Here is a 27,191-nt window from a genome sequence, read left to right as displayed (position 1 = left end):
AGGGGAATAGAAGTTGATCCAGACAAAGTTCGAGCTATTCAAGAAATGCCATCCCCAAAAACAGAAAGGGAGGTGCGCAGTTTTCTGGGAAAGTTGAACTACATATCGAGATTTATTTCTAACCTCACTGCCAAGGCCGAGCCTATTTTCAGACTACTCTGGAAGAACAATTCCACCCAATGGGATTCAGTTTGCCAAGAGGCCTTTGATAAAATTAAGCAGTACCTATCAAACCCACCAGTATTGGTTCCTCCGGTAGCGGGAAGGCCTCTGATTCTGTATATGGCAGTCCAACAAAGCTCAATGGGATGTGTTTTGGGGCAACATGATGATACTGGCCGAAAGGAAAGAGCCATTTATTACCTGAGCAAAAAGTTCAATGATTGTGAGTCAAGGTACTCTTTCCTAAAGAAAACTTGCTGCGCATTAGCCTGGACAGCAAATCGCCTCAAACACTACATGTTGAATCATAAGACATGGCTCATCTCCAGGATGGATCCTATCAAGTATGTATTCGAAAGCCCATTCGTGCCAGGAAGGATAGCTAAATGGCAGGTCATACTCTCCCAATACGACATTGTTTATATGACCCGGAAAGCAGTAAAAGGTAGCGTGATCGCTGATCTCCTAGCAGAAAATCCTATCCAGGATTATGAAGCTCTGGATTTTGAGTTCCCTGATGAGCATATTAACGAAGTGGACTGCGGAGAAGAAGAGCCAGCGGGTGTATGGGAAATGTATTTTGATGGAGTTGTCAATTTGTCCGGCAATGGAATCGGAGCTATATTGGTATCCCCGGATGGGAAGCACTTCCCGATAGCTATCAAGTTGAGATTTGATTGCACCAATAATGTCACAGAATACAAAGCTTGTGTGATGGGTCTACAAGCTGCTATCAAAATGAAAATCAGAAAGTTGGAAGTGTATGGAGACTCAGCTCTGATCATTTATCAAGTCAAAGTAGAATGGCAAACTAAGGATCCGAAGCTAATCCCATATCAGAAGTACTTACTGGAGTTGATTAAGAAATTCGAAGAAATCTCTTTCACTCACCTTGGTCGAGAAAAGAATCAATTTGCAGATGCCTTAGCCACTCTGGCTGTTATGGCTCAAATGGAAGAAGGACAGACAACTCATTTATTAAAGATTAAAGCAAGGGATGACCCAGCTTATTGCTTCATGATCGAAGAGGAATCTGATGGTAAACCTTGGTACCATGACATCTTGCTTTATTGCAGAACTAGAGAATTCCCTTTGGGGGCAAGCAAAAACGAAAAGAGGATGATTTGGAGATTAGCGTTGGGATACTTCCCCAGTAGAGAAGCCCTATACAAGAGGGGCTCCAACGGCGAACTGTTGAGATGTGTGGATGCAGAAGAGATAAAGAGGATTCTTTTCGAGACTCATGAGGGAAATTGTGCAACCCATACCAATGGGCATATGATGGCTAAGCAAATCATGCGAAGAGGATATTTCTGGACTACCATGGAGAAGGATTGCGTTGAGTATTTCCAAAAATGCCACAAGTGTCAGATCTACGCTGATCCGATAAATGTTCCGCCTCACAAATTGTTCAACCTCGTCTCACCATGGCCTTTTGCAATGTGGGGCATTGATGTGATTGGTCCCATCAACCCCAAGGCATCCAATGGGCACAGATTTATCCTAGTAGCCATCGACTATTTCTCCAAATGGGTCGAAGTGACATCCTATGCTCACATCACGCAGAACACATTTCTCAAATTCCTTAGAAATAATATCATCTGCCGGCATGGCCTCCCTAATGAAATCGTCACTGATAACGCCAAAAATTTGAATGGTCCGAAGATTCAGAAATTATGTGATCAGTACAAAATCCGACATCTCAATTCCTCCCCATACCGTCCCCAGATGAATGGAGCGGTGGAAGCCGCAAACAAAAATCTCAAGAGGATAATCCAGAAAATGATGGTCACATATAGGGATTGGCATGATATGCTTCCCTACGCTCTTCACGCATACCGGACTGCTATAAGAACCTCAACTGGTGCAACTCCTTATTCGTTGGTTTATGGGATGGAGGCGGTATTACCTATTGAAGTTGAAATTCCTTCCCTAAGGATTCTGAAGGAATCGGGGATTGATGAGTCAGAATGGATCCAGTCGAGGTTGGATCAGTTAAACTTGCTAGATGAGAAAAGGTTAGCAGCAGCATGTCATGGGCAGTTATACCAAAGGAGAATGGCTAGGGCATTTGACAAAAGCGTTCGCCCACGCGAATTCCAACCCGGGGACCTAGTTCTGAAAAAAGTGCTGCCAAATCAAAACGATCCCCGGGGCAAATGGTCACCAACCTACGAGGGACCTTATGTGGTTAAAAAGGCATTTTCTGGTGGAGCATTGATCCTGACCCACATGGACGGTGAAGAATTTCCAAGACCTGTGAATGCTGACACTGTCAAGAGATACTATGCCTAAAAAAAAAATAATAAAAAAAAAAACAGAGTAGGGGTGAAAACCCGAAAGGGCGCCCCTAGCAAAATGTGTGAAAGAAGGCGAAAACCCCGAAGGGGCGCTTTCTGTAAAATGAGTGAAGGATGAAAACCCGAAAGGGCATCCTAAAAGAGCGAGCCTAAAAAAAAAAAAAAAAAAATATCTAGGGGTGAAAACCCGAAAGGGCATCCTAGAACCAAAAGGGAGAGATAAGGAAAGGAGCATGAAACCGGGAAGGGAAATAAACCGTCATGAGGCCTCAGAGTACTGGAAACAATGGCCGTTAAGGGACTTCAAAGCTAACCACAGGGAATATGTGAGATCTATCCTTGTACTCTTTTTCTTTGAAACTCTATCTTTGTTTCTTAAAACCATAATAAAGCCATACTTTATTCATTTTGCTTTTATCTTTCCCGTATACTCACTCTTTAATACTATCCTTCTTCAATCTCTTTATCTAATGCGCTATTAATCAATCAAAATTTTTGCCATAAGATTGGAATTTGAAAATTGATAACCTCACGTACTTTACTATGAGATTTGCAGGGAATGGCCAAAAAAAAAAAATAGAGGTGAAAACCTGGAAAGGCGCTTCTAGTCAAATGGACGAAAGGAAAGTGAAAACCCGCAAGGGCGCTTTTCGCAAAAATAAGGAGAAAGTCAAGAACAGAAAAGAGGGCATCCGAAGAAAAGAAGCTCGTAGGTCCAGTCTTGCAACTCGCCTTCCATTAACCATCGGCCTTCGGGTTCCTGTTAAGTACACTTCATCAGGGAAGAATTCCTCGTGTCGGGATTAGACTTGCTTTGTAAGTTGATTTTAATTTCCTGCATTTTAAATTTCCTGTTATCAACCTCTGGTTCCTTGATCTAAGTTGATTTTAATTTCCCGCATTTTAAATTTCTTATTATCAACCTCTGGTTCCTTGATCTAAGTTGATTTTAATTTCCCGCAATTTAAATTTCCTGTTATCAATCTCTGGTTCCTTGATCTAAGTTGATTTTAATTTCCCGCAATTTAAATTCCCTGTTATCAACCTCTGGTTCCTTGATCTAAGTTGATTTTAATTTCCCGCAATTTAAATTCCCTGTTATCAACCTCTAGTTCCTTGATCTAAGTTGATTTTAATTTCTCGCAATTTTAAATTCCCTGTTATCAACCTCTAGTTCCTTGATCTAAGTTGATTTTAATTTCCCGCAATTTTAAATTTTCCCGCAATTTAAATTTCCTGTTATCGACCTCTAGTTCCTTGATCTAAGTTGATTTTAATTTCCCGCAATTTAAATTTCCTGTTATCGACCTCTGGTTCCTTGATCTAAGTTGATTTTAATTTCCCGCAATTTAAATTTCATGTTATCGACCTCTGGTTCCTTGATCTAAGTTGATTTTAATTTCCCGCAATTTAAATTTCCTGTTATCAACCTCTGGTTCCTTGATCTAAGTTGATTTTAATTTCCTGCAATTTAAATTTCCTGTTATCAACCTCTAGTTCCTTGATCTAAGTTTATTTTAATTTTCTAGCATCTCTAGGTCACTAACTTAAGTAGGCTCTAATCGCCCAAAATATGGGTCTAAATCTTTACATAATTCCTACACGAAAATTTTTTTTTCCTTTAATAGAAATTATGTAAAGAGGGGCAACTGTCGACACCATATTTCGGCCGATCCCCAGAATCAATAAACTTCGAAACCGATCCCCAGCACTAAGTCTCCCTTTGCCAGCCAATTACATTTCCGATCTCCCCTTGCCAGTTAACCACATTTCCGATCTCTCTTCACAAAGAATTGAATCAATGCTAAGTCCTCATATCAGTTAAAGCCTTACCGGTCTCTCAAATCACTCACCGATCTCTCAAGCCAATTGTCAAATTTCCTGACCAGTCAACTACATTCCCGATCTCTCTTGTCAAACAAAATTGAACCAACATCGGATCTTTATGTCACCAGTTTTATTGCCGACCTCCCTTTTAAAAGTTTAGGAATAATCAAGTTAAGGTTCCAATCCGGTTTAATGATGATCCCGATCTTAAATGTTCAAGCCAAATTTCCAATTTTAATCAAGTCCCGTTTAGCGTTGGTTTCCCGCCGATCTCATGCTTATTGTGTTTTCCGACCTCTTACACTTAGATTAATAATCACTTTTAGTTATTTCAATATACTCAGACAATCAAGTGTTTAAATAATTTAGAGATTTTCCGATCACATTCATTCACTGGACAAAAAGAAGACTTCATTTCATATCAAAGTTTGTACAAGTCATTCGGCTGGAGGATCACCCCCAGCTTGATCTACATTTTGCTCATTTCCTCTCTCACCATCGGCCTCCTCCTCGCTTTCCTCTTCGTCTTGGGGAGCCAGGTCGACCATCAAGGAGAAGTTCTCTTCGGGGTAACGCTTCTTCAGCTCGGCCAAGAGATCCCTATGAGCACTCACATAGGCACCGGCCTCCTGCGTCAACGCCTCTTCTTCTTTTGCTCTGAGCTCCTCAGTAAGACGAGCAACTTCGCTGGCTCGGAGCGCCTGAACTTCTCCAAGAGCATGATCTCCCTCAGCCAGAACATGGGCTTGCTCGGCCAGCTTGTCCTCATAGAACTTCATTCGCCCCTCAATTTGAGATATGTAGTCCTGAGCGGATGAAAGTTGGGATCGGAGAGAAGACATCTCATGACCCATCCTCTCGACCTCTTTACCCAAGCGATGAGCCTTCTCCCGGACTATGTGCTGGTTCACCAAGCACTCCACGTTCAGGCTCATGGATCTGGTCAAGACGTTATCAAGACTATCCGGAGACAGCCTATCCCGGTCTTCCCGAAGGCAGATGGAGGACCCCAGGACCTTAGCGAAACCTGGATTTTCTCGAACCGTCCGATTCTTCTCCAGTGAGTTGATCAGAACCTGAGCGCCCCGGGAGAGGGCCCTCACAGGAGGTTGAGAAGGACCCCCTTTTGTGCTCGGAGCAACTGGAGGAGGTGGAGGTGGCTCTTCTTGGCGAGGGGGAGATCGGACCACTTCTATGATCGGAGATCCAGAAGGTTGAGACGAGCCTCCTTGAATTTCCTCGGGCTCATGCCTGGGTGTCTGCATTTCCTCAGCCCGCCTCATTTCCCGTACCTTCCGAGAGATCTCTCTCTTTCGTTTTTGACTTTCCTTGGAGGCTTCGCCGCTTGCCATACCTGCACAAAGAAGAGGTCAGTGAGATCGCTAAGGTCCAAAGATCTGAGATATAGAAAATACCGATGCCGAGGTCAGAGAGCTGAAGCCCGCGATCTTGGCCGGTGACCAGTTGCATGGTCCAATGATGCAGCTCGGCCATCACTGCATCCAAACAAGAGAATTTCTCTCTGGACGCTTGATCCTTCAGTTCCATCGCCATTGCACCCTCTTCCCTACTCAGGGTGATGTGCTTCAGAAGCAGGGGACCCTGATGCAACCAGCTGCGAGGGAAGCCCTCAAAGCCGTTCGGAATTTTGCTCCTCAGAATGAAGAAGCGATTCTTCCAATTCTTCAGGGAGGACGGCAGATCGGTGAAAAGTTCGCAGTGTGGCTTCGCCTGGAAGAACCAATACTCATCTTCCTTTCGACGAGTTAATCTATGTAGTTCGGCGAATACCTTAGCGATAGGACAGAGTCCTTTAGCTCGGCAGAGGCCTCTGAAGGCCACCAGGATCCGCCACGAGTTCGGGTGAACTTGGGCAATGCACACTTGGAAAAATTTTAGAACTTCTTTGAAGAAGTCGTCAAGAGGAAATCGCAGCCCGGCTTTTAACTGTTCCTCATATACCATGATCATATCATTCTCCTCAAAGAAGTGATCGGCTCGGTGATCTCCGTGACACCGGATAAGTTCATACGAATCAGGCCGGATGTTGTACTCCTGGCTGAACGACTGCAGGTCGGTCTCCTGAAGGACTGATGGCAGCTCATCCATGGGAAGGTTTTCTCTCCCTGAAGAATGTGTTCGCCTTGAGGGTCCCGCTTGATCACGAGCGAGGGTAGAGGATGTAGGAGGTTCAGGTCGTCCGATCGGTCCTACCACCTCTACTTCGTCTGATGACCATGAAACGTGAACGGAAAGGGGGCTTACCGCTCTCTGACCTTCGGTGCCGCTCATTTTCAAAGGAAGTAAGGAATTTAAAGTAAAAGAAGGATCAAAACCCTTACCGGAGCTTGATCGGTGCCGGAAGAGCTTGAAAAATCGAGAGAATTTTGGAATCGCTCGCGAGATGCTGAAAATGACATAAGGAAGCAAATGGCCGGCTCATCCCCTATTTATACTCGTCCGAGCATTAAATGCTCACGGTGTCCCAGGCGGTGCATCGGTTAGCGAGATCTGCCAGCTGTTTCTGACACATCTCACGAATTTTTCGGAAATTCCGTAAAGGGATCGGCTAACTAGGGATCGACAGATTAAGATAAATATTTTGAATTGCGGATCGATTAGGGGTCATTTAAATTAAGGATCAGATCAGGTAAATACTTAAGAGATCGGAAAATAATCAATGCAACAACAATAAAATGATAATTGATAAAATAAATTTCTTATTTCCAAAAAGATCGGATTACATTAAAGGTCGGATTACATCACTTGGGCGATCTCTAGAGATCGGATTACATTAAAGGTCGGATTACATCATAATGGCGATCTCTAGAGATCGGTGGAACATCCTATCTAAAAGGCCTATGTCAAAGCCTAGTCTCGTGGCTGAGTCAAAAGATGTGTTTGACCAGGAGACCGGCTATTGACATCGGATAGATGTACAGCTCAGATGGGGTGACTATGACTCCCATGAAGATGAGAGACGTCATCATCGATGTTACCGCTCGAAACCGAGCCGCTGTCGGAACACCCAGTGCGGAGAAAAGCCAGATGAACGCCAAAGGGCAATCACCGGTGTTAAGGGGAATGTTAGCAGTCTTCTCGCCCGAAATCAGTTCGCCGATTGTATCGGTCGAACGATTCGAGGTTAATAAGATCGAGATCCTCGATCCAGATCGGTAAGTTAGTCCGGTTCTCCCACTGTAATCGAATGCAGTTATCATAATTTCTCGTTCACCGGGATCGTAAATTTTCAGTCGAGGAATAAAGAGGTCCATCGGAAAAGGATCAAAAGCCACAATCATGGCCGGAACTACTGCCGGAACAGCTAAGAACAGGAAAGTAAGAAAAAGAGGAAAATCGAATGAGGAAGTGTAACACCCCTAAGTTCGGTAGTGCGTTCTACTGTTCCGGTGACCAGTGTTGTCCGGACAGCTAGGATGCCTAGAACCGTACTTCAAAATGAGTAAGGAGACATAAAATAATGAAATACAAGAAAAGAAAAACAAAGGAAAAATCATAGTAAAGAAATGTAACCGAGTAAGTGAACCGGGAAACCTAGCGATAGGTGACCGCACCGGGAAGTCACGGCGTGGACTGTTGACTAGCCCTAGACTGCGGGGAACCCTGGGAAACATTTTTAGGACATAAATAGAACCTTATTGAAGGATAGATATCATTAGAAAGATCAAAGAAAAATTAAATAATTAGTACAAAGAAAAGTGAGAAATCGAAAAACAGACAAAATACGATTGTTAGAAAAATCGGGAAAGCCACCGAACAGGCATTATGGTCATTTGACATCCCGAAGTGTCTTTTGACCTAAATGTCCATTAAAAATAAATAGTATTACACTTAGAAAATAAAATGAAAAATTAAATTGGTGGTACCTAAAATAAATAGTGGAAATTATGGGTTAAATGTGAAATAAATGAACAATTACCTTATTATATGATTTAATCTTTGTTAGTGGACCACTAAAGATTTAATTAAACATAAAAAGGTGCTGATGCAAGTCCACTAACCAGCTGAACTTCATCTTCCTCAAAGTTATCTCAACATTGCCGTGAATGAAGGTGAGAGGAAACTCCATAGCCATTTTTCATGCAAGCTTTCTTAACTCTCCATTTTCAACTCCAACCTCTTAGGTTTCTTCATTAAACTTTGTCTACACATCACAAGGAAGATATTGATACCAAATTTGAGAAGTTTGGTGAAGGTTTAGCAAGTTACAATCAAAGGTAAGTTTACATTTTGAGAATTCCTTTGTTAAACTTTATGTTCATGTTATGGGTATTAGTTTTGTGAAGGAAATTTTAAAGTTTAAATAGTTATTGAGATAGCCATTTTGGACAGCCATGGGGTCATGCATTTAATGATTTATTATGCATATAATTGATGAGAAATAATGTTGATCATGGTGATTTAATGTCCTAGTGAATTATTTCACATTTATATGGTGATTTTGGCACTTGGATGAGTATGGATGAATTGTAGGGCAATGTGGTGTTGAAGGACAATTTTCGGCAGCTTGGGAACCCTTGAATAATTGTATGTATTGATGGAAGTATAGGCAGAATATTGACCTAGAAGGATTGATGGATATGTATGTAGATTGATATTGTAAAGTGTATGTAAGATTTGTAATGGTTAGGTGTGTATGTAATGGTATTTAGAACTTGTAAATGTGAATTATATTTGGTGTGTTGAGGGTAATTGTAATCTGCCCAAAGTAATGTTAATGTAAAGTAGAAAATGCTTTTGGTAATGTACCAAAACAGATTGGTAGGGAAGTGAACCAAATTGCAAGGTATATGTGTGTTTGAATTGGGGTTTGAAAGACATATAGAGGACAGTGTGCAAATAGACCTATAACTATAAATGTGTAACCTCAATTGGTATGAGACCAATTGGAGGTGGAACTAGGCACAAAATGTGCCAACTTTCATTGAGAAAACATACCAAAATTCTGCTTGCAAGGTGACCTAAGAAAATGACCAATTCGGATTAGGTGCAATTAGGACCTGAAAATTGACCAATTGGGCAGCAGTGAATGTTTAGGCCATAACTCACTCAAACCAGGTCCAATTGACCTGAAATTTTGACCAAGAATAGTTAAGACCCATACCTACAAGTCTTATGAAGACACCAAAACCCAGAAATGACCATAAGCAAATCAAACAGCTTGCACAAGTTCGGGTCCAAAAACTGGCCGAACCAGAGTTGACCAAATTGACCTAAAATTGACCTAAAATGGTACCATTTGACCAGCAATAGTATAATGACCATAACTTGGTCTACTTAACTCGGATTGACCTGAAATTTTGCACCGCGGTCCATAAGACCTAGATCTACAAGTTTGTAGTTTCGACCGAGACTCGAAAACCGAGGGAACTAGATCGTCCGGCTAGGTCAAACCAGTGTCCCGGATCCAAAGAATTTGCATTAAAATGCACTAAACAAGGAAATGACTTTGGTAAAACGTACCAAACCTAAAACCCTATCGAATGTGACATATTAACGACACTAAAACCTAATTTACCTAAAACGCAACGAGGGTCGGTATATTAGGTGATTAAGTGAATAATTGAGTTCAGTGTATTATTTACCAAACACCATCGATAGAGACAATTTAATTTGGTACTGAAACACTTCGAATTGTGTTTCTCAGTTAACAAGGACTCAGCAAAAGGGAAAGAAATACTGAGTCAGGACCAGGAGACAAATATCAGAGGTTTGTGCACAACGGCTATTTCTTTTGAATTTTTCAATTGAAATGAATTATGACCATTGTACATTATTGTTTTAAATTGTGTGCATGCACAACTAGTTTTCAAATCGATTTTGTTCGACTAATATTTCATATGATTAATTATATGTTATTGTTTTAAATTGTGTTTGTGCACAACAAGCTTTTTTTGAATTATTTTCAATGGAAATAAATATTGACTATTTGCATATCATTGTTTTAAATTGTGGAAATGTGTTTGGTGGACACTTATTGATTGAAAAACATTGTGAATGGTTTGAAATCGTGAAAATTGTTTGAATGGTATTTGATGGATACTTATTGATTGAAAAGCATCGTAAATGGTTTTGTGGAAATTGAAGTGAATTACGAATTGTGTTGCCATTTTGTGAATGAAATTATAACTTTGGAAATTTATTGGATTATTACGGATCATTTGAATAAAATGTTTGGAATTGTTTTGACTCACAATTGGCATGACAACGATAATATGTTCCTCCTCCATTAATGGGGTGAGTGTGATTATTCCTCCTCTTTGACTTATCAGTCTGGGGTGAGTATGATTATGTTCCTCCCTCTTTGACTTGCCAGTCTGAGGTGAGTGTGGATGAGTACTCATTATATAGCTAGCTTCCTCCCTCATTGATTTCGATTATTGGGGTGAGTATGTCTTGTCGTGGTGTACAACACGGCATGTGTGGAAAAATTGTGTCATGACTTAAATTGTGATATTGGTAGCAACACTGTATTCTTCAGTTATTTGATCGAATTGTGTTATTATGTATTGTGAGATTGTGAAACGGATTTAAACTCTCATTGACATATATTGTCTTTTGAACTCAAACATGATCTGACTTATGAAAAATTATTGTGATATTGACAAATGGAGTTTAAATTCTTGTTGACAATTACTGTCTTGAATTTAACTATGATTTTAAGTATCCACTATTTACATGATTTATGAATTGTGATTTAAATTGTATTTGGTTAATGTTGTGCACCATCGAGACATTGTCTCTGATAGCTTTTATTTCATCGCAGTAGATAGATAGGCAAAGCAGACTAGGTCGCTAGTACATCCAAATGAGGGATTACACGGTATAACGAGTATACCAATATTTTGCAATTTGTAATCAGAATGTATATTCACTGTATGTATATTTTGTTATTGGTTTTGAGCAGTTGTAAATCCAAATTGTACATTTGACTTGTAAAATAATTATGAGTTGTTTTGGCTCGTACAAATTGTACTATATTTCCTTATCTCAACCTTTGAAAAATTTCTGTGGATTTGAATTGCTAAATATGTTGTGTTGAAAAATATGTTGGAGTTGGGATTTGGAAATATATTGAAGTATGCTTTTTTACAGTTTTCAAGAACTGTTTATCCAAAATACAAATGGCACTCACAAAATTTTTACAGAAATTCCAAATAAATCAAATGAGTTAGTTGTTTCATTTCAATTCACCAAAGTTTTTAACACTGTAAATAGTGCTCACCATCGTAAAAGAAGTAAGAAAAGTTTTGAAAATCCCTTGGAGTGTATTTAATGGGTTATCAGTCGACGGAGTTGGTAATTCATTAGGTATACTACGGGAGCATGTTATGCCTTACAGAGGGGTAGGGTGTGACATGTTTTAGTGGTATCAGAGCAAAGTTTTTAAATTCTGTTTTCACATGTTATTTGAATATTCTTTCTTCACAGTACAACTGCTCAATATCGTTGTTTGATACATACAGTACATTACATTATAAATATGCACTAACGGGAGGAAATCTCCTTGTATTATTGTACAGGAGGTCTAGAATCCTCGTATTGACTATGGAAGAGGGTGATCGTTCAGTCGATCAATCGATAGAGGCTGAGGTGCAAGGGGATGCCCCATGCCTACATAATGTCAGTGGTTCAAGAGCACCACCGCAGCATCTGCAGATTCTCGCTCATTCAGACAAACTGCAATGTTCCAACAAATGGATGGTAATGTGCCTACTCAAGCCCCAATACAGACTCGGTGGTACAACCACGGTCTCGCTAGACAATATGACAAATTGATGAAGTATGGGGCTACAGAGTTTAAGGGGACAGTAGATCCTCTAGAAGCTGAACAATGGTTAGAGAGGATGGATAGGGTATTCAAGAAGCTGCATTGTACGTAAGAGCTCGATTTGAGTACTCAAGATCCTTACTACAGTGGAGATGCTTATGATCGGTGGAAAACCATTCCCCACGATGCAGTAGAACCTCTGATGCTAACATGGAATGACTTCCTCAGGAATTCAGGCAAAAATATGTCCCCGATGCTTATGTAGACCGTGGTCGCAAGAATTCCTAAGTCCAAAGCAGGGGGATCGGTGGTGAGTATGAAAGGGAATTCTTCCGCCTAAGCCATTATGCAAGAAGTCTACTTTCTACCAGGGAGAGATGTAAGAGGTTTGAAACCGCTTGAAGCCTAGTATCGACATTACAAGTGGTCGGATTCAAACATAACAACTTCTCCGAACTTATTTCTCAAGCACTAGAATTAGTAAGAATTGAATCTGAAGCGTCTCTTTAGAAAAAGAATTCAGAGAAGGCTAAAAAAGAGGGAAAGTCAGCAGATCAGAGTTATTGTGGTCCTACTGGAAATAGGAAAAACTTTGTGGGATCCGACTGAGATAGTAAGAAGTCAGAGAGATAGATCTTTTGGACAGAAAACCACCTCGATCCGATCAAAGAAACTCAACGAAACCAAATGCGCTGTCGATCGACTTTGTGAAACTTGTGGTAAACAACATAGTGGGCTATGCGATAGAGCCGTAGGAGCAAGTGTTAACTGTGGAGAGACGGTCCATGTTGCTAGGGAGTGTGTAAATCCAGGTCTTTCTGGATCATTTACTACACCAAAGGGATCAACCCAAGTTTCTACCCCAAAGAGTTCACCATCAGTTAGTAAAGGCAAAGGTAGAGGTAGGGGTAGTACACCTAGAAGTCGACTCATCGTGAATCAGCCAAAACAGCGGTGATGCTTCAACTAGAGTATACGTTATCTGACGTAAAAGAGATGAGACTTTTGACATCATTCTCGGTACTTTCTCAATTAGCAACTAAGATATATATATGTATTGTTTGACCTGGAGTTTGCATACTTTTATGTTAGTGTTAGAACTACATGTTCTGTTGTTATTCCTTTACAGGGGAATAAATTTTGATGCATTAGTGATTAGTCCTTGAGATAAGAATTGTGATAATAAGTGAAATTACTTTTGAAAGAGTTTATCGGCGAAAAGTATTTTCTAACACACCATAAATTATAAAGCTAATTGGCGAGCCTACTTAATGTAAGGCAAGAGGACGTAAAGGTAAGATGCAGTAATGGAATTGCTCTAGATGAGGGCAAGGAGCTTACTGTTAGAAATTACTAATGGATATTGTAATCAGAATAAGATTCGAATATCAGTGAATTCAAAAAGAATAAAAGATAACAAAGTTTGATCTATTGGGATGTATCGTAGTAACTATGCAATGTTCTTGATGTTTATACCGTAGTCGCAGATTCTGATCGACTTGAGATTATTGTGTAGAGCTACGTACTACCCGATAGTACACCTAGATAAGAATAGTTGCCAACGGCATCTGTTTTGGTATAGTTATGCCATGACAGAATTTAATTGTTAGAAATAAGTTTGAAAATCCTACGTAGGGATCTAAAACTCAAAAGTTAAAATATCGAAGGGTTATAGTTCAAGCAAAAGGAAGTAAGTGATAGAATATTGACAGATAAAAAGAGTTATGAAAATAGAGAATTGAACAGTTAATTCATATGTAACAAAGAAATATTACGAATGTGAGGAAGGCTATGGATTAGAATGGTCAGAAGACCAATGCCTGATGAATAATTCTAACATGACCTCAAGGGTCATTCAAGAAGGAACGTGAGCCGAAATATTAAACAACACAATAGTAAGAGGAGATTAGTGTTATCCAAACAAAGTAAACATTGTATTAGATTGTTAAAAGTCTTATACAAATTTGAGAAAAAGAAGATTATACGATCATATAGAAAGGAGAAATAAACGTATGACAATTGTAAGATGGCTACTGGGTAAAAATTTCGTGGATGAAATTTATTTAAGGGGGGGAGAATTGTAACACCCTAAGTTCGTAGTGCGTTCTCTTCAGGTGACCGGTGTTGTCCTGACAGCTAGGATGCCTAGAACCGCATTTCAAAATGAGTAAGGAGACATAAAATAATGAAATACAAGAAAAGAAAAACAAAGGAAAAATCATAGTAAAGAAATGTAACCGAGTAAGTGAACCGGGAAACCTAGCGATAGGTGACCGCACCGGGAAGTCACGGCGTGGACCGTTGACTAGCCCTGGACTGCGGGGAACCCTGGGAAACATTTTTAGGATATAAATAGAACCTTATTGAAGGATAGATATCATTAGAAAGATCAAAGAAAAATTAAATAATTAGTACAAAGAAAAGTGAGAAATCGAAAAAGCATAAAATACTGTTAGCAGAAAAATCGGAAAGCCACGAACAGGGCATTATGGTCATTTGACATCCCGACTGCACTTTTGACCTAAATGTCCATTAAAAATAAATAGTATTACACTTAGAAAATAAAATGAAAAATTAAATTGGTGGTACCTAAAATAAATAGTGGAAATTATGGGTTAAATGTGGAATAAATGAACAATTACCTTATTATATGATTTAATCTTTGTTAGTGGACCACTAAAGATTTAATTAAACATAAAAAGGTGCTGATGCAAGTCCACTAACCAGCTGAACTTCATCTTCCTCAAAGTTATCTCAACATTGCCGTGAATGAAGGTGAGAGGAAACTCCATAGCCATTTTTCATGCAAGCTTTCTTAACTCTCCATTTTCAACTCCAACCTCTTAGGTTTCTTCATTAAACTTTGTCTACACATCACAAGGAAGATATTGATACCAAATTTGAGAAGTTTGGTGAAGGTTTAGCAAGTTACAATCAAAGGTAAGTTTACATTTTGAGAATTCCTTTGTTAAACTTTATGTTCATGTTATGGGTATTAGTTTTGTGAAGGAAATTTTAAAGTTTAAATAGTTATTGAGATAGCCATTTTGGACAGCCATGGGGTCATGCATTTAATGATTTATTATGCATATAATTGATGAGAAATAATGTTGATCATGGTGATTTAATGTCCTAGTGAATTATTTCACATTTATATGGTGATTTTGGCACTTGGATGAGTATGGATGAATTGTAGGGCAATGTGGTGTTGAAGGACAATTTTCGGCAGCTTGGGAACCCTTGAATAATTGTATGTATTGATGGAAGTATAGGCAGAATATTGACATAGAAGGATTGATGGATATGTATGTAGATTGATATTGTAAAGTGTATGTAAGATTTGTAATGGTTAGGTGTGTATGTAATGGTATTTAGAACTTGTAAATGTGAATTATATTTGGTGTGTTGAGAGTAATTGTAATCTGCCCAAAGTAATGTTAATGTAAAGTAGAAAATGCTTTTGGTAATGTACCAAAACAGATTGGTAGGGAAGTGAACCAAATTGCAAGGTATATGTGTGTTTGAATTGGGGTTTGAAAGACATATAGAGGACAGTGTGCAAATAGACCTATAACTGTAAATGTGTAACCTCAATTGGTATGAGACCAATTGGAGGTGGAACTAGGCACAAAATGTGCCAACTTTCATTGAGAAAACATACCAAAATTCTGCTTGCAAGGTGACCTAAGAAAATGACCAATTCGGATTAGGTGCAATTAGGACCTGAAAATTGACCAATTGGGCAGCAGTGAATGTTTAGGCCATAACTCACTCAAACCAGGTCCAATTGACCTGAAATTTTGACCAAGAATAGTTAAGACCCATACCTACAAGTCTTATGAAGACACCAAAACCCAGAAATGACCATAAGCAAGTCAAACAGCTTGCACAAGTTCGGGTCCAAAAACTGGCCGAACCAGAGTTGACCAAATTGACCTAAAATTGACCTAAAATGGTACCATTTGACCAGCAATAGTATAATGACCATAACTTGGTCTACTTAACTCGGATTGACCTGAAATTTTGCACCGCGGTCCATAAGACCTAGATCTACAAGTTTGTAGTTTCGACCGAGACTCGAAAACCGAGGGAACTAGATCGTCCGGCTAGGTCAAACCAGTGTCCCGGAATCCAGCAATTTGCATTAAAATGCACTAAACAAGGAAATGACTTTGGTAAAACGTACCAAACCTAAAACCCTATCGAATGTGACATATTAACGACACTAAAACCTAATTTACCTAAAACGCAACGAGGGTCGGTATATTAGGTGATTAAGTGAATAATTGAGTTCAGGGTATTCTTTACCAAACACCATCGATAGAGACAATTTAATTTGAATCTGAAACACTTGAATTGTGTTTCTCGATTAACAAGGACTCAAAGAAAAGGGAAAGAAATCTCGAGTCAGGACCAGGAGACAAATATCAGAGGTTTGTGCACAACGGCTATTTCTTTTGAATTTTTCAATTGAAATGAATTATGACCATTGTACATTATTGTTTTAAATTGTGTCTGTGCACAACTAGTTTTCAACTGATTTTGTTCTGACTAATATTTCATATGATTAATTATATGTTATTGTTTTAAATTGTGTTTGTGCACAACAACTGTTTCTTTTGAATTATTTTCAATGGAAATAAATATTGACTATTTGCATATCATTGTTTTAAATTGTGGAAATGTGTTTGGTGGACACTTATTGATTGAAAAACATTGTGAATGGTTTGAAACTGTGAAAAATTGTTTGAATGGTATTTGATGGATACTTATTGATTGAAAAGCACTGTAAATGGTTTTTGTGGAAATTGAAGTGAATTACGAATTGTGTTGCCATTTTGTGAATGAAATTATAACTTTGGAAATTTATTGGATTATTACGGATCATTTGAATAAAATGTTTGGAATTGTTTTGACTCACAATTGGCATGACACTGATAATATGTTCCTCCTCCATTAATGGGGTGAGTGTGATTATTCCTCCCTCTTTGACTTATCAGTCTGGGGTGAGTATGATTATGTTCCTCCCTCTTTGACTTGCCAGTCTGAGGTGAGTGTGGATGAGTACTCATTATATAGCTAGCTTTCTCCCTCATTGATTTCGATTATTGGGGTGAGTATGTCTTGTCGTGGTGTACAACACGGCATGTGTGGAAAAATTGTGTCATGACTTAAATTGTGATATTGACTGGCAACACTGTATTCTTCAGTTATTTGATCGAATTGTGTTATTATGTATTGTGAGATTGTGAAACGGATTTAAACTCTCATTGACATATATTGTCTTTTGAACTCAAACATGATCTGACTTATGGAAAATTATTGTGATATTGACAAATGGAGTTTAAATTCTTGTTGACAATTACTGTCTTGAATTTAACTATGATTTTAAGTATCCACTATTTACATGATTTATGAATTGTGATTTAAATTGTATTTGGTTAATGTTGTGCACCACTGAGACATTGTCTCAGCGATAGCTTTTTATTGCTGTCGCAGGTAGATAGATAGACAGGGCAGCAGACTAGGCTGCTAGTACATCCAGCGAGGGATTACCTGGTATAACGAGTATACCAATATTTTGCATTTTGTACTGTAATGTATATTCACTGTATGTATATTTTGTTGTTGGTTTTGAGCAGTTGTAAATCCAAATTGTACATTTGACTTGTAAAATAATTATGAGTTGTTTTGGCTCGTACAAATTGTACTATATTTCCTTATCTCAACCTTTGAAAAATTTCTGTGGATTTGAATTGCTAAATATGTTGTGTTGAAAAATATGTTGGAGTTGGGATTTGGAAATATATTGAAGTATGCTTTTTTACAGGTTTTCTGAAGAACTGTTTATCCAAAATACAAATGGCACTCACAAAATTTTTACGTAAATTCCAAATAAATCAAATGAGTTAGTTGTTTCATTTCAATTCACCAAAGTTTTTAACACCTGTAAATAGTGCTCACCACTGTAAAAGAAGTAAGAAAAGTTTTTAAAATCCCTTGTAGTGTATTTAATGGGTTATCAGTAGACGGAGTTGGTAATTCATTAGGTATACTACGGGAGCATGTTATGCCTTACAGAGGGGTAGGGTGTGACAGGAAGGTTTCATGGTTGAAGGTATATATATAGGAAAATCCGAGCATTTATTGCTAAGCAGAAAATGAAGCGGACGCTTCTGGAATCGAGGGAAATTAATGCTTTGACTGGACCGGACCTGATTAAGGGGAGGACCAGAATGATAGAGATCGAAAGAGGGGAGGCCGTTATGAAAGATCGGAAAGGGAGCATGTTAAGAAGATCGGAAAAGAGGAGAGATCGGAAGGCAAGGAGAATGAGACAAATCCCAATAACTATCGTCAGAATCAGAGCCGAGGTAGTTAAAGCGTTGCAGACGAGATCTCCACCGCACGCCTGAGAATTGCCCACAATGCTGACAGGTGCCAGAGTACGTCATGACAGTCCTGTACATTCCAATCTCCACCGTTGATCTCACTTGCAAGGACGAGCCCAGAGCCTTCAGATCAAAGAAGAAGACAACAAGACTGGCGCCTTTTATTCCCAGCCCTTGGATCGCCCAGGTCAACAGAGTTTGGGACCGTCAGATTAGAAGAGGAAAAGGACAAGTATCCTGGGAATGATCTCAGCCATTCATTTTGATTCTCTTTAATTCTCAAACATCCGATCATGTCCTTTGAGATCCTGACCCTCCATCTCCCTCAAAATAGATCTTGACCCTTCATGGAGAGCACCCGGTTCCTATAAATACCTGCATGAAAACTGTTCAAGGGGACAAAGGAAAAAATACAAAAGAGGTGGTAATTATAGTGGAAGAACTCTGAAACTTAATTCGTTACTCTGCTATTTTGAGCTTTCAGAAGAAAGACTTTTGAAACTAGTTTTCTAAAGTATTTTCTCGGAAGGGGATTTGTGAATACTGAAACTCCATTTTCAGGCCGTTCATCATCCTGTGACACTCTTGCTTTCTAGTTTTGTTATCTTTATTCTCACCCCTGTTGTTCAAGCTCTATTTCATCCAAACTCGGTTATTATTTTGACCTGACTGATTTTTAGTAAAGTATCCTTCAGTTCACCGTGAACCTTAGTCGTCAGGCTTATCAGCTCGCAGTCCTATCACGTCTTGTGATTTTACAGTTGGTTCAATAGATTCGGCTCCCCACAGGTAAGTGTTTACATTGCTGCTTTATCAAGTGCTCGTTCTACTTTACGTATTTCCTTTGCCTTCATGTTTGTGATTTTCACCAAGTTAAAAAAACGCGAAGAAGGTCATTCTCGAGTTTATTTCTTTGTTAATCTGTTCATCCTTTTGTTAACCTTTATTACTTCTTAATACAGGAGTTCCGGTCCCGGATAGCGTAGAAGTAGTTAGACAAAATGTAGGTAACTGTGTTTTAAGCATTTCTTTGAAATAATAGAAGGTCTGGATAACAAGTCAGGAAAATAGTAAAGTATTAGTCCAACATAGAAAACGATTGGGAAAACATCACAAAGCGAAATAAAACTAAATATTAGCTAAATGAATAGAACAGATCGGGTATCAAAAAGGTATTGGCTAGGCGACCACTCAGGAGGTCAGTAAAATTCGGTTCAGTGTCCCATGTCTAGTCACGAGGTATCAAGGAGTTAAAAGAAATCTTATTCCGATCCCTGGCACCCGTGAATATCAGAACCCTTAGTCTTAAGCTCTTATAATGTGTAGCTGTAATCAAACTTTCAATCGGTCGAAAAAGTCCTTATCCGACCCCCATTAATTTAAAAGAGGTCGGAGGAGAGTTCTTATCCGATCCTCAAGCTTAAAAATTTTAATAAATATTAAAGAGATCGGAGGAGAGTTCTTATCCGATTCTCACCTAAAATTTTAACAAATAAATATTAAAGAGGTCGGAGGAGAGTTCTTATCCGATCCTCAAGCTTAAAATTTTAACAAATATTTTAAAAGAGATCGGATGAGAGTTCTTATCCGATTCTCAATCCAAAATTTTAACAAATATTTAAAAAGTGATCGGAGGAGAGTTCTTATTCGGTCCAAAATTCTAATTTAAATCTAAAAGAGATCAGAGGAGAGTTCTTATCCGATTCTCAAATTGAATTCTAATAAAATAGCCCTTCAAACAAAACTAATATACAATAGTAACTCACTAAGGTTGTTTCATTTACTTATGTATCTAGGTAATCTGAATTAGTGAAAAATCAAATATTCCTTTTGTCAAAAGGATTAACATTTTCATTCAAGCCCTCCTAACTATCAATTCTAATTTATAAAGAACGCGAAGTTAAATCTGCTTACCCTTATTGAGGGACGAGGTGGGGTGCCTAACACCTTCCCCACCCATTTACGGACCCCGAACCTAGAATCTCTGTTTTTAAGTGGTTTCATTTTAATTTATTCTCGCAAATGGTTTTCTTTAATTTCCCTCAAAATTAAAGTGGCGACTCCTCACTCTTTCCCACTTCGGTGAGTGATCGTCCAGGCGACCGCAAAACACCTTGTGACAGGCACCACAACATCGAGGAGGCAACTTGGGAAAGTGAAGAGATGATGAGACAACAGTTTCCTCAACTTTTTGCATCAGGTAAATTTCAAGGACGAAATTTAAATTAGAGGGGAAGAGTTGTAACACCCTCCCTGTAGCAACTCCGTACATTCTACTGTTCTGGTGACCAGTGTCGGTCTGGACAGCTAGAATGTCCAGAAAAATATTTAAACTAAAGTGAGGAACCATAATTAACTCAAATATTAATAAGAAAAATTTAGAAAAAATTTTAGAAATAAAATACAACTAAGTTAAATGAGCCGGTGCCCTAGCGATGGGTAACCTAGTGGGAAGTTGCGGTTCTCGCAACTAGGAGCCCTAGACCCAGGGGAAAATTCATAAAATAATTTTTGGGAATCTAGAGAAGGGTCATTGAGGTTTCTATGGCATTAGAATTCCAAGGAAATGCTTAGAAAAATTTTTCAATTGGTACATACAATTTTGGTCTGTTAAGCCAAACGGAGGGCATTTTGGTCATTTCGCCTTCGGAGGTGATTTTTGGCCGACTTGTCAAGTTAAGTAAATAATTATTATGACATAAAATATGAATAAATATTGCTACAAATTAAATTGAAATTGAGTAGAAAAAAAAAAGAAAATGAATTAAATAAGAAATTATGACATCACATGATGTCATTAGTGTGCCTCCACCCAATCACATGGTGACACATGGCTATAACTCACTTAAAATAAGTTAAATAGGTAGAAATGAAAGAAAAAATCAGATTTCTTTTTTCCTTTCTTCTTTCATCTATAGCCTTCCTTATCCCTTCCACCCAAACCTCTATGAAAGCTCCACCAAAGCTTCATAACTCACCAAATCTCACCCCAAAACCCTAAACACCCTTCACAAAAATTAATCCCCACATCAAGAGCAAGATTTTGATTATCATAAAGTGAAGAAATTCCAAGGTTTATACAAGCCAATAAAGAGACCAAAGAGGTTAGTGCATGTTAATTACTTAATCTTGTTTATTTCTTAAAATTTAGTTTGAATATGAACAAATAATTAAGAAATTGAGATAAATCATGTGTGAAATTGAGAATGGAATTTTGGCCAGCTTTATGGGAGTGATAGTTGATGGTTTTGATAGATTTAAAATGGCTTAGAAATGGTGTTGATGTGTAGACATAAATTTGAAATGGATTAGTATGCCTAATTGACATGTGTTATGTGAACCTTGAATTTGAGCTAGGGTTTGGACACAAAAACTTGGATCTTGTTCATGTGTTGGTGAAAGTAAGTTTTAATGGTCAATTAGTGACCATTTGGTTATGTGTAAACAAGAAATGAAGTGGCTTGTGTAGTGGGAATTGAGGTTAGTATGGCTGCCCTTGGTGACCTGCAGGACTGGGCATCAGTCTAGCAGCTTTAGGCAGCAATAACTGGAGTTGTAGAGGTTCAATTGGTGCAAGGCCAATTGGATATGAAACTAGACACATAATGTCACAACTTTTGTGAAGAAACCATGCCCATAAAACCAAACCAAGTTGACCTAAAGATTGCCCTAATCCGGGTGACCTGCATTCTGCCTGGGCAAAATGATCAAATGAATAGTGTTTAGTCATTTGGCCATAACTCAGTGTAGAAAGGTTCAATTGACCTGAAATTTTACCAGAAATAAGCTGAGATATATACCTACAACTTTCAAGAAGAAACCTAACCCAAATTATGACCATAACATATTTAAAAAGTGACCTGCATTCACAACTCAAAACACTATAGATTTGGTCAGTCCAGAAAATCTGAAAAATTTGTAATTCAGCCAGTTGTGGTTTTTGGGTCATAACTTGAGCTAAAAAACTCCAAATGGAGTGATTCCAAAAAAAGAAATATAACTAGATAAAAAAAGGAACAACTTTCATGTTGATCACTTTGCCAAATTCCCACTGCAAAAATAACTAATGGAACAGTAAACACAAAGCTTGAAATCTGAAAATTTTGAACAATTAACATTAAGCTTAGAAATGGTATTGGCAACTAATACCAACAATTTTAGAATGCAAAATGTGGTATGTTGGGAGTATTAAAACTAATGTATCTATTGTCTATGCAAAAGTCAATATTTTTGTTGACTAATGGAATAAATAGTAACACCTAAACTTAAATTTCAAGAATTGTATAAATTAAGAATATAACATGCCCTAGTACACCTAGCAAGATTGGTTTGGATAGGTTGGCATGCCAATAGGGTTCAGTTAGTAGTACTGCATATGGCATTATGTCATTCTGTGATTTCATGGCTTTTAGCCATTTTGACATTGTGTTGAGACTTGGCCTTGTGCCTAATGTTATTACAGCTTATTAGCTGTTCTGTTGCACACCGAGAGACACATATGTGACCAATGGTGTGACGGCCCGAGGTACTTGATACCCAGTGCCAGTTTACCCGTTTATCCAAATTACTATCCAAAGATAGGTTACTTGGGCAACCAAAAATGAAAGTTGATAAATTTAATGAAATAATGAATATAACAAGTACCAAATAAATAAGATTACCAATAATTACCAAAAATTTGTCTGCATGAGACATCAATACACTCACTGCATATTTATTTTTTTTATTAGTTCTTTTTATTTTATTATTGGCACCACTAAGCATTATTGCTTAGAGCGTCGCTTTTTGCCACGCGTAGGTTCTGGAGAGACAGACAGAGAGCCCAGCAGACCACAGACTGGGTAAAGTCACAGATCTGCCTAGCGTCAGAGTCACCTCTCATCTACAGTGCATCAGTGGTAGGACCTTTAGGTCCCTTTTGAAATTATGTTTTTGCATTTTGTATTAGGTAGTAGTTTGTGATTTGTAAATTATGAACTCATGTAAATAGTAAATTTATGTAATCATATGTGGATGTACATATTTTGAAGAATTTTGTTAATTGATATAATTTGAGAATATCTTCATGAAATTTTAGTTGATTTTGAATTTCAATGAAATTGTGGATTAATGTTGAGAACTTGAAATGATTGCTAATGTTGAGACCATGTTGATGGTTATTGGAGTTTGAGAATGATTGGAAATGATTATTGGAAGTATTTTTCACAGGTTCTGAAGAACTGTTTTCTCCACTTTTAGTCGGTACTCTGCCGGATTTTCTATAAAATTTTCGGAACCTCAAATAAATTATAATTTCAATAAATGACTTAAATGAATTATATTTCATAAATTGTACTTCATAACTATGAAAAAAATAAATTAGGAAGAATAAAAATAAGATTGAATTAAAATAGGGTGTTCCGGTACACTGCGTGGCATATCTTGCTTGACTACACTGTAGACGGGTAAGGGGTGTCACACACTTTAGTTTAAATATTTTTCCAGGCATTCTAGCTGTTCGGACTGACACTGGTCACCTGAACAGTAGAATGTACAGAATTGCTACAGTGAGGGTGTTACAACTCTTCCCCTCTAATTTAAATTTTATCCTCGAAATTTACCTGATGCAAACAGTTGAGGGAACTTTTGCCTCATCGTCTCTTCACTTTCCCAAGTTGCCTCCTCGATGTTGTGGTGCCTCCAAAGAACTTTCACCAGTGGAATTTGCTTATTCCTCAACTCTTTTATTTCCCGAGCTAGGATCCGTATGGGTTCTTCTTCATATGTCAAATCCGGTTGTACTTCAATTTCTTCCATGGAGATGACATGTTAAGGATCTGAGCGGTATCTTCTTAGCATAGATACGTGGAACACATTGTGGATCTTGTCCAACTCTGGTGGTAAAGCTAGCTTGTAGGCCACTGGACCCACACGTTCAATGACTTCATATGGGCCAATGAACCTAGGGCTTAACTTGCCTTTTCTTCCAAACCTCAATACCTTTTTCCATGGTGAGACTTTAAGAAACACCTTATCTCCAACTTCATATTCTATCTCTTTTCTCTTCAAATCGACATAAGATTTCTGTCTATCTGAGGCAACTTTCAGATTGGCTTTGATTAACTTTACCTTCTCCTTAGTCTATTTCACCAGGTCTGGCCCTACCAGTTTATCTTCGCCAAATTTAGTCCAACACACTGGGGTTCTATATTTCCTCCTATACAATGCTTCATACGGGGCCATTTGGATGCTAGCTTAGTAGCTATTGTTGTATGCAAATTCTGCCAGTGGGAGGTATCTATCCCAACTTCCCTCAAACTTAATGACACAACTCCTTAGCATATCCTCAAGGACCTATCATATATTTCATATTATTATTATCATTTCAGTTCAATATTTGTATTAATTCAATTGGTTTCAATTGTTTACCTAGATTACTCTTTCTGATTGCCCATCCGTCTGAGAATGAAAAGTTGTGCTGAAGTGGAGTTGTGTACCCAAGGATTCATGCAACTTCTTCCAAAATCTCGATGTAAACCTTGGGTCTCAATCAGATATGATGGAAAGTGGAATTCCATGCAGTTTAACTATCTCACTGATATACAATTCTGCTAACTTCTCTAGTGAGTAGTCAGTCTTAATTGGCAGAAAGTGTGCTGACTTCATTAATCTATCTACTATCACCCATACTGCATCATGCTTCTTTTGGGTGAGAGGTAGACCACTTACAAAATCCATGATGACCCTATCCCATTTCCATTCAGGTATGCGTATAGGCTGTAGCAAACCCGATGGAACTTGATGTTCTGCCTTGACTTACTGACATGTCAAGCATTTAGTCACATAGTCAGCTATGTCCTTCTTCATACCAGGCCACCAATAATGAAGCTTCAGATCATTATATATTTTTGTACTTCCTGGGTGCATAGCATAAACACTGGTGTGTGCCTCCTTTAGAATACTGGCTTTCAATTCCCCATCATCTGGTACACACACTTTTCCTTTGTAGTACAGACACCCATCTGCTTTCACTTCATAGTCAGTTGCCTTCCCTTTTGAGATTTTGCTTATAGTAGCCATTAACTTCTCATCTACCTTCTGCCCATCTAAAATTTGCTGTAGCAAGTTTGACCTCACTTGCAACTCAGCCAAAACAGCTCCATCTAGAGCTAAGGATAGACGGGCATTCAATGATCTCAAAGCTGTGATGGATTTTCTGCTCAAAGCATTAGCAACTACATTTGCCTTCCTAGGATGGTAATCAATCACACAATCATAGTCCTTCAGGAACTCAATCCATCGCCTCTGTCTAAGGTTGAGCTCCTTCTGGGTTGACAAATATTTTAGACTTTTGTGCTCTGTGTAAATGTAGCACTTTTCACCATACAAGTAGTGCCTCCATATCTTCAGTGCGAAGATAATTGCTGCAAGTTCTAGATCATGGGTAGGGTAATTTTGTTCATGTGGCCTTAGCTGCCTGGAAGCATAGGCGACCACCTTCCCCTCTTGCATCAATACACACCCTAACCCATTATGCGAGGCATCACTGTAGACCACAAAGTCCTTTCTTGACACTAGCTGTGTTAACACTGGTGCCTCTCTCAACATAGTCTTCAACTTTTCAAAATTGGTCTGACACTTGTCATTCCAATCAAATTTGACATTCTTGTGTAACAACTTGGTCATTGGAGCAGCTATTAAAGAAAATCCCTTCACAAATCTTCTATAATACCCAGCTAGCCCCAAGAAACTTCTGACCTCAGTTGTATTTCTGGGAGGCTTCCATTCCATCACTGCTTCTATTTTCTTAGAATCCACTCTAATCCCATCAGCTGACACTATGTGTCCAAGGAATGCAATCTCATTCAACCATAAGTCACACTTGGACAACTTAGCATACAGCTTCTTTTCTCTCAGGGTTTGCAGAACAATCCTCAAATGCTCATCATGTTCTTCCCTGGTCTTGGAATATACCAAAATATCATCAATAAAGATCACTACGAACCGATTTAGGTATGGATGGAAGATACGGTTCATAAGGTCCATGAATGCTGCTGGTGCATTTGTTAGGCTAAAGGGCATCACCAGGAACTCATAATGCCTATACCGGGTCCTGAATGCAGTCTTTGGTACATCTGCATCCTTCACCCTCCACTGATGATACCCTGATCTGAGATCAATTTTAGAAAATACACCTACTCCCTTCAACTGATCAAACAGATCATCAATTCTAGGCAACGGATACTTGTTCTTCACAGTCACTTTATTCAACTGCCGGTAATCGATGCATAACCTCAAAGTCCCATCCTTCTTCTTTACAAACAGCACTAGAGCTCCCCATGGTGACACACTGGGGTGTATGAACCCCTTATCCAGTAACTCCTGCAATTGGATTTTCAGGTCCTTTAACTCAGTAGGTGCCATCCTATAAGGAGCAATAGAGATTGGTGTTGTACCCGGCAGTACTTCAATAGCAAATTCGACTTCCCTTTCTGGTGACAAGCCAGGCAATTCTTCAGGGAACACATCTGGGAAGTCTCTTACTGTGGGTATGTCACACAAATTTAGCTTAGCCTGCCTAGTATCCACCACATGTGCTAGGTAGGCTTCACAGCCTTTTCTCACCAGTTTTCTTGCAACTGTGGCTGAAATGACATTGGATAAGAAATCTGTCCTTTCCCCCACAACTGTGATCTCATTACCCTCAGGAATTTTCAAGGAAATTCACTTTGATTTACA

The sequence above is a fragment of the Hevea brasiliensis genome, chromosome 2 (assembly GCF_030052815.1).
Source record: "Hevea brasiliensis isolate MT/VB/25A 57/8 chromosome 2, ASM3005281v1, whole genome shotgun sequence".
Classification (NCBI taxonomy): domain Eukaryota; kingdom Viridiplantae; phylum Streptophyta; class Magnoliopsida; order Malpighiales; family Euphorbiaceae; genus Hevea; species Hevea brasiliensis.
Note: the sequence above shows the minus strand (reverse complement) of the source record.